Genomic DNA, 14311 nt, shown 5'->3' on the forward strand with positions numbered 1-14311 from the left:
GCTTGTGCAATTGGATCACATCGCAGAATTTTTACTTTTACGCAATCCCCAATGCACAACACGAACAGACGGTGAAAGTTCTTAGAGCGCTTTCACCCACTCCTTCTCCGCTGATGTACCACGACACACTCCAATAGTGACCATCGCGTACCCAGTGAGGTCCCTAATTGGTTTCTATTTACTGGAAGTGTTAGGAGTAACTTACCTTTTCCAGCAAATATCAGCCGCTGGAGATTTTCCTGAGAGAGACCAGCGAAAACTCCTTATGCACTTACACAAATCACGCTTGCGTATGCTCTACATGGCGCTAATGATACCGCGATTTTATGCATAAGCTCGTAAAAGGGGTATCAAGATGCGCTACGTATCGCACCCACAAACATGTGGTCCAATCGCACGGCGTACAGGTAGTTGTTGCCTCGCTGCCGTACGACCACGAGTCGATGTACAAACTGCGACCCTCAGCCGGAGCGTAACAAAACCCTTTTTACTTCAATACTACACAAAGCACAATTCCCTATTATGCTTCTCTGCAAATCTCCTCACGATTTGCGTATTTCAATCTATACTAACATGAGTCAGCCGCCTCACGCCGCCAAACCTCCACTTACTTGGTGTACCAAACGACGGGATCCCGAATTCGACGGGGTTCAACCCACTCACCCCTGCTTTCACTCACTCAAATACGCTTTGTTTTTCTGTACAGAAAATTTTCACTCGTTCTGATCGGCAGCTTTTCCCCCTGAGGCAATACAGTTTAAACAAAAGTTTTCTACAATCTGCTTTTGAAACCGGATAGTTATGTGCTATTGTAGCATGGCTACTATCCCATCTTTTAACTGAACGAAACTATTGTGTAATTTGTACTTAGCATCCGCACTCTTACGCACTTTGCGCAAACACGCGACCGTGCGTGTCTTTTATGCTGCGTGCGCGGTCCTGTACTTTGTCCGAGCCACGTGTACAAAACCATGCTTCCGCAGTAAAACAAATACCACAACCTCTATAAATGTGAGCAATGCTAACTATAATCACTCACAAACACAATCCCCACTTGTTCTGTGTAACCATTTACGACTGGGCCAGACCTGCGTGTTGTGCTTTATATTTACTTCCTTAAATACTTTTATTTCAAATTTAACTATATAGCAACAAATGTATCCAATTTCACACAGATCTAAACAAATCTAGCAATCTAAATCTTGCGGCAACAATGTGAGAGAGTATGCAAAGTATCAGTGCCCTTTGTGTATGCTTTTGGCGCCAAAAAAAATTCAGATATTTAAATAGCTTTTTTCCTGTTTTACGGGTTCTATCAGCACCTCTGCAGACCAGACAGAGCAGACGCAATCTAACAGCACACAAATAGGGTTTTTAGAACATCCACCAACCAGGAAAAGGTTACGTAAGATAACTTTCCACCCTTTGCTGATAGATTAAGTCTGCTATGACCTGCTAGGCTGTGAGCATGTGAAAACCGGATCGAGCCCCCAATTGTAAATGTCGATTTACATACAGGACTAAAAGCAACACTTTACAAAGACATTTAATACACTTTAAATGGGGCCGCTGTGGCCGCTGTAATCAATCTTTAGCCTACGTACTTTTACACCATTAGCGTACAAAGCCCCGTACCTTGTACGTACTTTGCGTACAAACGCTGCACTGGCCATACAAAGTACACGCAGTGCGTACACACCCAAAGATACGCCGTGAGCACTTAGCAGCTGCACGTGTGACTGTAATACACTTAGAATGTAAGCTCTCACGAGTAGGGCCCTCTTCCCTCATGTGCTTATACTTTTCTTACTTTAATAATCCTCAACCGCCCAGATCCCACAGTTTTTTGACCACCTGGAACTTATCTCTATGTTTACTGGTGTAGTTATGCTTAGCTGCCCTGTACTTGTCCTATATTGTATTCAACTGTAAGTCACTGTTTTCCTATTTTTTATGTGCATTTGTACTCTGTAATCGGGCGCTGCGGAACCCTTGTGGCGCCATATAAATAAAGGATAATAATAATAATAATAACTTATAACCTTAGCAGGGAAAGGAGACACGACACCAGATTGTATTTAAAATGCCGGGTTCAGACACACCAACATATAATTACTGAAAGGGGGTTACAATAACAATACAATACAATACAATATAATAATGGCTACAGTCAATGGTACATACGTGTTCGGTTTCGCCTGCACTTCCCAGTCTGGTCCTCAGTCATCAAGGTAGATGACCTTCAGAGTCTGTGTTTGACCGGGCATGCAGCTGGCTCCTTTATACAATAGTCAAAAACATAATACAATGGATACTGTAATCTCTTTGTCCATTGGACACAGGGATGGTCATTTACAGTACAGGAGAGGTCATAGGTTGGTTTGAATAGGTGGGAGATGTCTGTTCCAGGTGCACTTGCAGGTGGTCTCCTCTGGGTTCCCGCTGCATACCAAATGTACAGTAAATACAGTTAATGTTTATATTCTGCTCCTGTGCATAACTATCCTTAGGAACATGCGATCTTCTGCAAACCAACACCGGAATATTACCCTTAAAATACCCTACAGCTGGATAACAAACACCACCTTATAACCTTGTTCTGCCCCCTCCTATCCTGTAAAGGTGAATCCCTTTGTTCTGTTACCATTAAAACTGTTGTAACTTGCTGGTGTGGTGCAGGGAGACTATGTGTACATTGTGCACTATTTGGATTAAATATGTAATGTGTTTTTATGGCTTTTCCATGCGATCACAAACTCTACTGTAATTACCCATACCACGCGCTAATACACAGGCCTGCGGGAGCGACCATACGCAAATTGTGAATATGTGCAGCACGGCAGAACAAGTACGCTCACGGAGGCCATATGTGTGTAGTTTGTACGTGATGTGTGTTCTGCAATATTTTTCGACTTCGACAGTCATTAGCAGCTGGAGCTCCTCTACGACCTGGGGCCCAATGAGTGCTTCAACGAGTGGCGATGGGCTTAGACAGCAGGATTGCAGCAGCGTTAGGTAACCGATAGATGAGAGCAACCAGGACTAGGGTACCAGAAGCAACCTGGGAGCACAGGCCATTTCTGGCCTCTGACATACTAATATTGGACTCCTCTGCAGCAACCCCCACCGCAGCGTCCGGCTCTCCAGATCCCCGGCTGCCGCCAGTCCTCGGAATCCACACAACTGTCCAGGAGTACCAGCCGCCGCAGCCGCGCCAACCACTGGGACGGCAACCCCCGGGACCACCCACCGGAGGTAAGGCTCCAAATACTGACATAGACAGATGGAGACTCTGGAAATGAAGCTGCAATTAACAGGAACCAGGAGAGAGCTCACACTCTGGAAACTGGGAGCACAGAGGACTAGCATGCAGATTAGGCTGAGTAAGACATTGCACTGGGGTCATACTGCCCCACAATGCTCCCAGAAATACCCTGTGCCCTCCGGGATTGGTGCTGCCAAAATTACCTGCATCAGGCCTCTGATTGGTCCCCACAGTCATGTGTTTGCACCAAGATGGCAGCACCCTGCGCTGACGGGACTCTAGCCACATAGAGCTCCGTTACCTGCCTGCTCGCCCTCTCCTGCTCCCGGACCTTCAGCCGCATATCAGTCTCATACCTCCCAGCCATCTTCTGCCCGCCGTGGCACTGCCGAGGAAGAGCCCACAGTGCCCCGACCAGTAAGAGCAGTATCCTGGCAGCACAGCTACCGCTGGCCGTGACAGGAGGTGGGGTAACTGTGTACCATGGGGAGGTGGGGTAACTGTATACCATGGGGAGGGGATACACGTGTAGCATGGGGAGGTGGGGTAACTGTATACCTTGGGGAGGTGGGGTAACTGTGAACCATGGGGAGGTGGGGTAACTGTTTACCATGGGGAGGTGAGGTAACTGTATACCATTGGATGGGGTAAATGTGTACCATGGGGAGGTGGGGTGACTGTATATCATGGGGAGGGGATACACATGTACAATGGCTAGGTTGGGTAACTGTTTACCATGGGGAGGGGAAACACATGTACCATGGGTATGTGGGGTGTCTGTATACCATGGGTAGGTGGGGTAACTGTATACCATGAGTAGGTGGGGTAACTGTATACCATGGGGAGGGGATAAATGTGTACCATCAGGATGGGATAAAAGTGTACCATGGGGAGGTGGGGAGACTGTGTACCATTGGGAAGGGGGTAACTCTACCTTTGGGTGGGGATAACTGTGTTACATGGGAAGAAGGGTAAGTAACTGTATCATGGAGATTTGAGTGATTGTGTAACCTGGGGAAAGAGGGGTAACTGTATAACATGTGGGCTGCTGTGTAACATGAGGAGGTGGTGACTGTGTAACATGGGGGGAGGGGTAACTGTATAACATGTGGGCTGCTGTGTAACATGAGGAGGTGGTGACTGTGTAACATGGGGGGAGTGTCTCAGAGGTGGACATCAGCTCTATTCGGAATCCTGGGAGAATCATAGTGCTGCAAGGTTCACAGGTGCACTTGATGAAGTGCATGCCCTGCGTGGAGCTTACCTCCTCTATCTGCTCCTGTTCCCCCCAACCCTCTTGCATGGACCATCAAGCTCCAGCTACAACAGCTGGTGAGAGGATGTAAAAGTGGTGGAATATCTGCTGGGTGTTCTAGTGTTTGGGATTGGTTTTGTGAGTGTTGTAGTTTATGAGAGGGTGGGTGGTGTCTTGCTGTTGTCGTGTATGAGGGTAGGGGGTGTCTTTGTGGTGTAGTTGAGAGGCGGAAGCGTCTGGGCGGGGCCAGCAGTAAGTATGCGTATGCATTGCGGTATGGTGCTGGGCTGTAGAGGTGCCTACCACGCTCTGCTGCATAAACCTCATACTATACTCACAGACCTGCACCCTCTGTAATCATGGTGGAAGTCTTAGAGACAGAGAGCAGGAGCTACTTCAGGTAGTGCTGAGGTGACAGGTAGGGTTGTCTTAACAAAAGTGTAGGCCTCTGGGCAAAGCAATGAACTGAGGCCCCTACACATCCACCAGTGGTAGTGCTATCAGCGGCAGCTGTGATGTCCCGCGGGCGGTAGGGGGTGTCTATATTCCGATCAGAATGTAGGACCTGGAGCAGTAATTTCTGGTAATTACTCCTTTGCTGCACAGATGGTGGGAGATGGGGTGGGAGGGAGAACACTAAACTGTAGAAGGGGACATTGGGTTGAATGAAGGGGTACATGATTTCCCAGGTGGTAGGGGGTGTTTACTACACAGGGGAGGGGTGGATAGTGGAGTGGGCTTAATATCAATAGTTTTCCAGTGAGAGGGCAGCTTGCTTGACTGTAGATTTCTCCAGTTCCTGGAAAAAGGTTTCTTTGCTTTCAATGGGATAAAAAAAACTAGAGAGTCCCACCTTTCAGGTGGCACTGGGGGCTTGAGGATCACAGTTCAGGAGCCGGAGCAATCCACCAACAAAAATATAAAACTGCATACCAGGCGTGTGGAACTGGAGCAGAGACCAGCTGCTGGAAGGCTGTTAGCTCTGGTTTTGGGCATAGTAGAGACTAGCTGCCAAGAACCCAAGAGATCTGGCTGGGAAGAGCAATTGATGGTGACCTCTGCTTTGAAGTCGAATATCTCCAGTTTCCTGGGGTCGATTTTCAAAAATCTGGTACCACTGGAAAAAGGAGACCCTCAGCTATTAGCATGTGCCCTTATACTCCTGGGGCCCTTGAACAACTGTCCATTGAGCCAATATGAAAAGACGGCCATGGTGACAGTGGGTGTGTGTAACAGGCCAGCACCAGCATCTCCCTCTTCCCCAGCCAGGCCCCTCCGGCGTCCCATGTCCTCCATATGGCCTGTAACTTTCTCATCATTAGAGCAGTCACCAGGCCAGCTCTGTGTCATGATCCAGGTAACTAGACGCCGGTTCATACCTGTTAGGTGCCTCCTGAGATTGGCTCAGCGAGTCAGGGCCGGGCTATAGCTATGGTTTTGGCTATTACCTGTAGCGCTGGTATTAGCGGCCTCCTCAGTATGTGAACTTGTGGTGGCGCGGCGTTCTTAGTCCCGATGTGGCTGTCACTACCCCGCCCGTGGTCCTCTGCTGGATGCGCGTCCTCTGTGTGCTCCGGCCGCTGTCTCCATTCCTGTGGACGCTGTGCACGTCTGGGCGCGTGGAGTTTCTGTTGTTGCGGCCTCCGCCGCCATTGTTGTATAACACATGGGCCCTCATTCCGAGTTGTTCGCTCGGAGATTTTCATCGCATCGCAGTGAGAATTCTCTTAGTGCGCATGCGCAATGTTCGCTCTGCGACTGCGCCAAGTAACTTTACTATGAAGAAAGTAAGTTTACTCACGGCTTTTTCATCGCTCCGACGTTCGCATTGTGATTGACAGGAAATGGGTGTTACTGGGCGGATGCACGGCGTTTTATGGGCGTGTGGCTGAAAACGCTACCGTTTCCGGAAAAAACGCAGGAGTGGCCGGGGAAACGGTGGGTGTGCCTGGGCGAACGCTGGGTGTGTTTATGACGTCAGCCAGGAACGAAAAGCACTGAACTGATCGCACAGGCAGAGTAAGTCTGAAGCTACTCAAAAACTGCTAAGTCGTTTGTGATCGCAATATTGCGCATACATCGGTCGCACATTTAAGAAGCTAAGATTCACTCCCAGTAGGCGGCGGCTTAGCGTGTGTAACTCTGCTACATTCGCATTGCGACCGATCAACTCGGAATGAGGGCCATGGTTCAGAGTACTTCTTTCCCCTTCAATCTCCGTTGAGACTGTCAGTGCTTTAATTGTCTTCCAGCATTTCCAGTGTGCAGTTCACTGTGGACTCTCCTGCGGATCTTCCATGTGCATAGCCTGACTCCATGGTGGTTTCCCTCTGCGGTACAGTTCCAGCTCTCCTGTGCTAGTGCCCTGTGGTGCAACCTGCCTCTCTTGTTCCCACACCCAGCACTAGCAGAATGTATAACTCCGGCTTCCCAGTAGTCATTCTCCAGCAGTCCTCTGTATTCATTCACAGCTTACCTGCGAACCCCTGCTTCATTCTCAGCTTTAACTGTGAACCCCAGCTTCATTCTCAGCTTACCTGCGAACCCCAGCTTCATTCACAGCTTACCTGCGAACCCCAGTTTAATTCTCAGCTTACCTGCGAACCCCAGCTTCATTCTCAGCTTACCTGCGAACCCCAGCTTCATTCTCAGCTTACCTGCGAACCCCAGCTTCATTCACAGTTTACCTGCGAACCCCAGCTTCATTCACAGCTTACCTGCGAACCCCAGCTTCATTCACAGCTTACCTGCGAACCCCAGCTTCATTCACAGTTTACCTGCGAACCCCAGCTTCATTCACAGCTTACCTGCGAACCCCAGCTTCATTCACAGTTTACCTGCGAACCCCAGCTTCATTCACAGCTTACCTGCGAACCCCAGCTTCATTCACAATTACCTGCGAACCCCAGCTTCATTCACAGCTTACCTGCGAACCCCGGCTTCATTCACAGCTTTATCTGTGATTCTCAGCATCTCTACCTGGGTTCCCAGTACTTACAGCACTCCCATTTATCTTCTGGCCTACTGGTCCTAACCAGTTGTGGGCATTCTGTTCATGTGTGACTTTTTAGTTTGTTTGCATATTATTGACTTTATGATTTAATAAAAATCCTCAAAGACATCTTCTGTTGTCGTGGTCACGCCTTCGGGCATCTGGTACTACTGTCTAGCGCATGTCTAGGAGTCCTCTATCACATCCTAAATTCCAGTACCCATCAGCCCCTACAACTGAGGCTTCCAGTTACCGACACCATCCCTCAGTTGTGACAGTAAGCACTGACCTAATCGATCTGGTCGGAGATCAAGTCCAAGTGATCAGGCCAATGCAGGAACTGGCAGCCCGTCTTGAACATCAGGAGGCTGCACAAGGCCATGTCATTCGATGCCTCCAGGACCTCTCCTCCCGACTGGATGAAATTCAAGCTACCCTCCGTGGGTCAGGGGCATCCAGTATGCCAACAGTATTACCTCTGGTGGTATCCCCACCCACCATACCCGTTTATTCTCCACGTCTCCACCTACCGACACCTGCTAAGTATGATAGATCCCCAAAAGCATGCAGGGGTTTCCTAAACCAGTGCGAGATCCACTTTGAGTTGCAACCCAGCAGTTTTCCTACAGACCGCTCTAAAGTTGCATACATCATCTCTCTACTCAGTGGCTCCACCCTCGACTGGGCATCACCCCTATGGGAGAAATCAGATACCCTGCTGTCATCCTACTCTGACTTCATGGCTACATTCAGACATATCTTTGATGAGCCAGGACGAGTGTCGTCAGCTTCTTCTGATATCCTTCGGCTACGTCAGGGGACACGAACTGTCGGGCAGTATTTAGTACAATTCCAGACGTTGGCATCTGGAGTCTCCAGGAATGAAGAAGCCCTCAATGCAGCTTTCTGGCAGGGCCTGTCTGAATGTATTAAAGATGAGCTTGTCACTAGAAACTTATATGCAAAATTGAATGAGCTCGTATCACTCTGCACTAAAGATGACCTACGGTTCCGTGAAAGGGCTATGGAGCGAGGCAGGTCAACAGTTCATAAGACTCCTTCTGCTCCTCCTCCTCGTCAGCCGTCTCCATCCAAAGATGAACCCATGCAGATAGGTCATTCACGACTTTCTCCAGCAGAGCACAGAAGACGTTTGTCCAATCACCGTTGCCTATACTGTGCTGCACCTTCCCATCTCAGTAATGCCTGTCCAGAGCATCCGGGAAACTCCAAATCCTAGCCCGCCAAGGAGAGGGTCGGCTAGGAGTAATGTATTCCTCTCCATCTTCAAGTGATTACAACCTCTCAGTTTCTCTTCAGGTGGCTCAGCGTACCAAGAATCTTATTGCCTTATTGGATTCTGGAGCAGCCAGGAACTTTATTACTGAGAGGTTCGTTAAGCAGTGGTCTATTCCTACTGAGAAACTGTCATCTCCTATATCTCTACCTGCCATGGATGGCAGTAGGATTCCTAATGCGGTGATTACCTCCAAGAGCCTACCTGTCCGTCTGAGGGTAGGGGTTCTGCATATTGAGTTGATTTCCTTCCAGATAATTCCAACGGCCACTCATCCTGTGGTTCTAGGCCTCCCATGGCTTCATCTGCATAATCCCCAAGTTGATTGGAAGACGACCCATATCCTGGCATGGGGTCCTTCCTGTTCCAAGAGATGTCTACTTAAAGTGCTTCCAATTTGCAAGTCCTCTTCTAAGTCTCCTGATGTTCCACCTTCTCTGTATCAGGATTTCACTGATGTATTCAGCAAGTCTTCAGATGATATTCTTCATCCTCATAGGGAATGGGATTGCCATATCGATCTCATTCCTGGGAAGACTCCTCCTCATGGACGCACATATCCTCTGTCGTTACCTGAGACCCACTCCATGGAGGAGTACATCAAGGAAAATCTGGCTAAAGGGTTCATCCGGCCTTCCTCTTCTTCTTCTTCGTAAAGAAGAAATATGGCGGCCTGTGGCCGTGTATTGACTACTGGGGGTTGAATTACATCACAGTGAAAAATCGATACCCTCTGCCGCTTATCACCGAGTTGTTTGACCGCGTTAGTGCAGCCATTATCTCCACTAAGTTAGATCTGAGGGGTGCTTATAATCTCATCCGAATCCAGAAGGGTGACGAGTGGAAGACTACTTTTAACACCTGTGATGGACATTACGAGTACCTTGTCATGCCTTTCGGACTCAGCAATGCTCCAGCGGTATTCCAACACTTCGTGAATGAAATTTTCAGAGACATCTTTTATCGTCATGTTGTGGTATATGATATCTTAATCTTCGCGAATGATCTGGAGGAAAAGGGTGCCAATCCTTCCAAATGGTCAGAGGAAGCTACCCAAGCCTTTCATTTGTTGAAACAAAGATTCATCTCTGCTCCAGTTTTGAAACAGACAGATATCAGTTTGCCCTTCATCCTTCAGGTGGATGCCTCTTCTGTTGGAGTGGGCACAGTGCTGTCCCAAAGAGCTAATGATGGTCATCTACATCCTTGTGGCTTCTTTTCATGAAAGTTCTCTTCTGCCGAGCGTTACTACGCCATTGGCGATCAAGAACTGTTGGCAATCAAGCTCGCTTTGGAAGAGTGGAGGTACTTATTAGAAGGAGCTTCTCATACCATCACCATTATGAAGGACCACAAGAATCTCCTGTATTTAAAAGGCGCTCAATGTCTTAACCCTCGCCAAGTCAGGTGGGCACTTTTCTTTTCCAGATTTGACTTCAAATTGCAATTTTGTCCAGGGTCACAGAATCGCAAGGCTGATGCCCTTTCCCGCTCCTGTGAGCAAGAAAATTAGTCTGAGTCTACTGACAAGTATTATATCATTGATCCAGTGGCGTTCTCCGCAGTGAGGATGGACTCTATGCCCCCACCAGGGAAAAGTTTAGTGAAACCGGCTCTCAGAAGGAAGCTATTGCATTGGGCACATTCCTCTCACTTTGCCGGACACACAGGCATACGCAAAACCTTAGAATTTGTTTCCAGATTATACTGGTGGCCGACCCTAAAAAAGGACATCTCTGAATTTGTGGCCTCCTGCCCAAAATGTGCCCAACACAACATACCCCGCCAGTCACCCGCTGGGTAACTGGTTCCTTTGTCTGTTCCTCATCGTCCGTGGACTGCTGGATTTTGTCACAGATTTCCCTGTGTGTAACAAATTCAATACCATCTGGGTGGTAGTTGACCGGTTCACCAAGATGACCCACTTCATCCCTCTCACCAGTCTTCCATCAGTTTCCAAGTTGACACAAGTCTTCATTCAAGAAATCTTTAGATTGCACGGTCACCCTGTGGAGATAATTTCCGACAGAGGTGTTCAGTTTGTAGCCAAGTTCTGGCGAAGTCTTTGTCAAGCGCTCCAAGTCAAGCTGAAGTTCTCTGCAGCCTATCACCCTCAAACCAGTGGGCAAACTGAGAGGGTGAATCAAGACTTGGAGGCCTTCCTCCGCATCTATGTATCTTCTTTCCAGGACGATTGGGTTCAACTTCTCCTATGGGCTGAGTTCTGCCACAACAATCAGTATCATTCTTCATCTTCCTCCACACCATTCTTCGCCAATTATGGGCTTCACCCAAAAGTTCCTGACATCCAGCCGCTTCCAACAACATCGGTGCCTGCAGCTGATATCATGGTTCGACAGTTTTCATATAACTGGAATAAAGTTTGTGCAGCTCTTTTTAAAGCGTCTTCCAGGTACAAGAGATTTGCGGATAGGAAGCATAGGGCAATCCCTGCCCTTAAAATTGGTAACCGCGTTTGGTTGTCCACGAAGAATCTTCGACTGAGGATCCCGAGTATGAAGTTCGCTCCCCGCTATATTGGACCTTTCCTGATTGAGCAAATTGTCAACCAAGTGGCTTACAAACTTCAGCTACCTCCGTTTTTGAAAGTTCCTAAAATGTTCCATGTTTCTCTCCTCATACCAGTGATTTTGAATCACTTTCATTCAATGCTTCCCTCTGCTCCCAAAGTCCAGACTCAACGTGGTATTGAGTATGAGGTTGCTAAGATCCTGGATTCTCGCATTAGATATGGTTGACTCCAGTATCTGATAGATTGGAAGGGCTATGGTCCCGAGGAACGTTCCTGGACAAATGCATCTGATGTCCATGCTCCTAAATTGATCCAGAAATTCCATTTCAGATTCCCACGAAAACCTTAGAAGTATCCTGGGGCCACTCCTAAAGTGGGGGGGTGCTGTCACAATCCGGGTAACTAGACGCCAGGTTCCTACCTGTTAGGTGCCTCCTGAGATTGGCTCAGCGAGCCAGGGCCGGGCTATAGCATTGGTTTTGGCTATTACCTGTAGCGCTGGTTTTAGCGGCCTCCTCAGTGTGTGCACTTGCGGTGGTGCAGCATTCTTAGTCCCGATGCTGCTGTCACTACCCTGCCCGTGGTCCTCTGCTGGATTCCTGTGGCTGCTGTGCGCCGCTGTGCGCATGTGGGCACGTGGAGTTTCAGTTGTTGCGGCCTCCACTGCCATTGTTGTATAACACAGGGTACAGAGTACTTCTTTCCCCTTCAATTTCCGTTCATGGGCGCAGCCATTTTGGATTAGGATCACATGTTATCATTCTCACCTATCCACAGTGTTGCTGGAGCCAAGGCATAATTGTCAGCCAATCCCTGCTATCCAGCAGGTATAAATATCCTGTCCCAGCACCCAGAAGATTGTCAGTGCTTCAATTGTCTCCCCAGCAATTCCAGTGTGCAGTTCACTGTGGACTCTCCTGCGGATCTTCCATGTGCATAGCCTGATTTACTGCTGATTTCCCTCTGTGGTGCAGTTCCAGCTCTCCTGTGCTAGTGCCATGTGGTGCAACCTGCCTCTCTTGTTCCCGCACCCAGCACTAGCAGAATGTATGACTCCGGCTTCCCAGTAGTCATTCTCCAGCAGTCCTCTGTATTCATTCACAGCTTACCTGCGAACCCCTGCTTCATTCTCAGCTTTACCTGCGAACCCCTGCTTCATTCACAGTTACCTGCGAACCCCAGCTTCATTCACAGTTACCTTCGAACCACAGCTTCATTCACAGTTACCTGTGAGCCCGAGCTTCATTCTCAGCTTTACCTGCGAACCCCAGCTTCATTCAGTTACCTGCGAACCCCAGCTTCATTCACATCTTACCTGCGAACCCCTGCTTCATTCACAGCTTACCTGTGAACCCCAGCTTCATTAACAGCTTACCTGCAAACCCCAGCTTCATTCACAGCTTACCATCAAACCCCAGCTTCATTCACAGCTTATTTGCGAACCCCAGCTTCATTCACAGCTTACCTGCAAACCCCAGCTTCATTCACAGTTACCTGCGAACCCCAGCTTCATTCTCAGCTTACCTGCGAACCCCAGCTTCATTCACAGCTTACCTGCGAACCCCAGCTTCATTCACAGCTTACCTGCGAACTCCAGCTTCATTCACAGCTTACCTGCGAACCCCGGCTTCATTCACAGTTACCTGCGAACCCCAGCTTCATTCACATCTTACTGCGAACCCCAGCTTCATTCACAGCTTACCTGCGAACTCCAGCTTCATTCACAGCTTACCTGCAAACCCCAGCTTCATTCTCAGCTTACCTGTGAACCCCAGCTTCACTCACATCTTACCTGCGAACCCCAGCTTCATTCACAGCTTAACTGCGAACCCCAGCTTCATTCACATCTTACCTGCGAACTCCAGCTTCATTCACAGCTTACCTTCGAACCCCAGCTTCATTCACATCTTACCTGCGAACTCCAGCTTCATTCACATCTTTCCTGCGAACCCCAGCTTCATTCACAGTTTACCTGTGAACCCCAGCTTCATTCACAGCTTACCTGCGAACCCCAGCTTCATTCACAGCTTACCTGTGAACCCCAGCTTCATTCACAGATTACCTGCGAACTCCAGCTTCATTCACAGCTTATCTGCGGACCCCAGCTTGATTCACAGTTTACCTGCGAACCCCAGCTTCATTCACAGCTTACCTGCGAACCCCAGCTTCATTCACAGCTTACCTGCGAACCCCAGCTTCATTCACAGCTTACCTGCGAACTCCAGCTTCATTCACATCTTACCTGCGAACCCCAGCTTCATTCACAGTTTACCTGCGAACCCCAGCTTCATTCACAGCTTATCTGCGAACCCCAGCTTCATTCACATCTTACCTGCGAACCCCAGCTTCATTCACAGCTTACCTGCGAACCCCTGCTTCATTCACAGTTACCTGCGAACCCCAGCTTCATTCACAGCTTACCTGCAAACCCCAGGTTCATTCACAGATAGCCTGCGAACCCCAGCTTCATTAACAGCTTACCTGCGAACCCCAGCTTTATTTACATCTTACCTGCGAACCCCAGCTTCATTCACAGCTTACCTGCAAACCCCAGGTTCATTCACAGATAACCTGTGAACCCCAGCTTCATTCACAGCTTACCTGCGAACCCCAGCTTTATTCACATCTTACCTGCGAACCCTAGCTTCATTCACAGCTTACCTGCAAACCCCAGCTTCATTCACAGCAAACCCACAAACCCCAGCTTCATTCACAGCAAACCTGCGAACCCCAGCTTCATTCACAGCTTACCTGCGAACCCCAGCTTCATTCACATCTTACCTGCGAACCCCAGCTTCATTCACAGCTTACCTGTGAACCCCAGCTTCATTCACAGCTAGCCCTCAGTTGTGACACTCTGCTTGCAATGTAGCCGCATTACCCCATCCCTTATTCACTGTCTCACCAGATGATGAAAGTGTAGGTGAGGCTCATTATGTGTACGTGGAAATATTGTGGGCATTATGTGT

The sequence above is a fragment of the Pseudophryne corroboree genome, chromosome 4 (genome assembly GCF_028390025.1).
Source record: "Pseudophryne corroboree isolate aPseCor3 chromosome 4, aPseCor3.hap2, whole genome shotgun sequence".
Lineage (NCBI taxonomy): Eukaryota > Metazoa > Chordata > Amphibia > Anura > Myobatrachidae > Pseudophryne > Pseudophryne corroboree.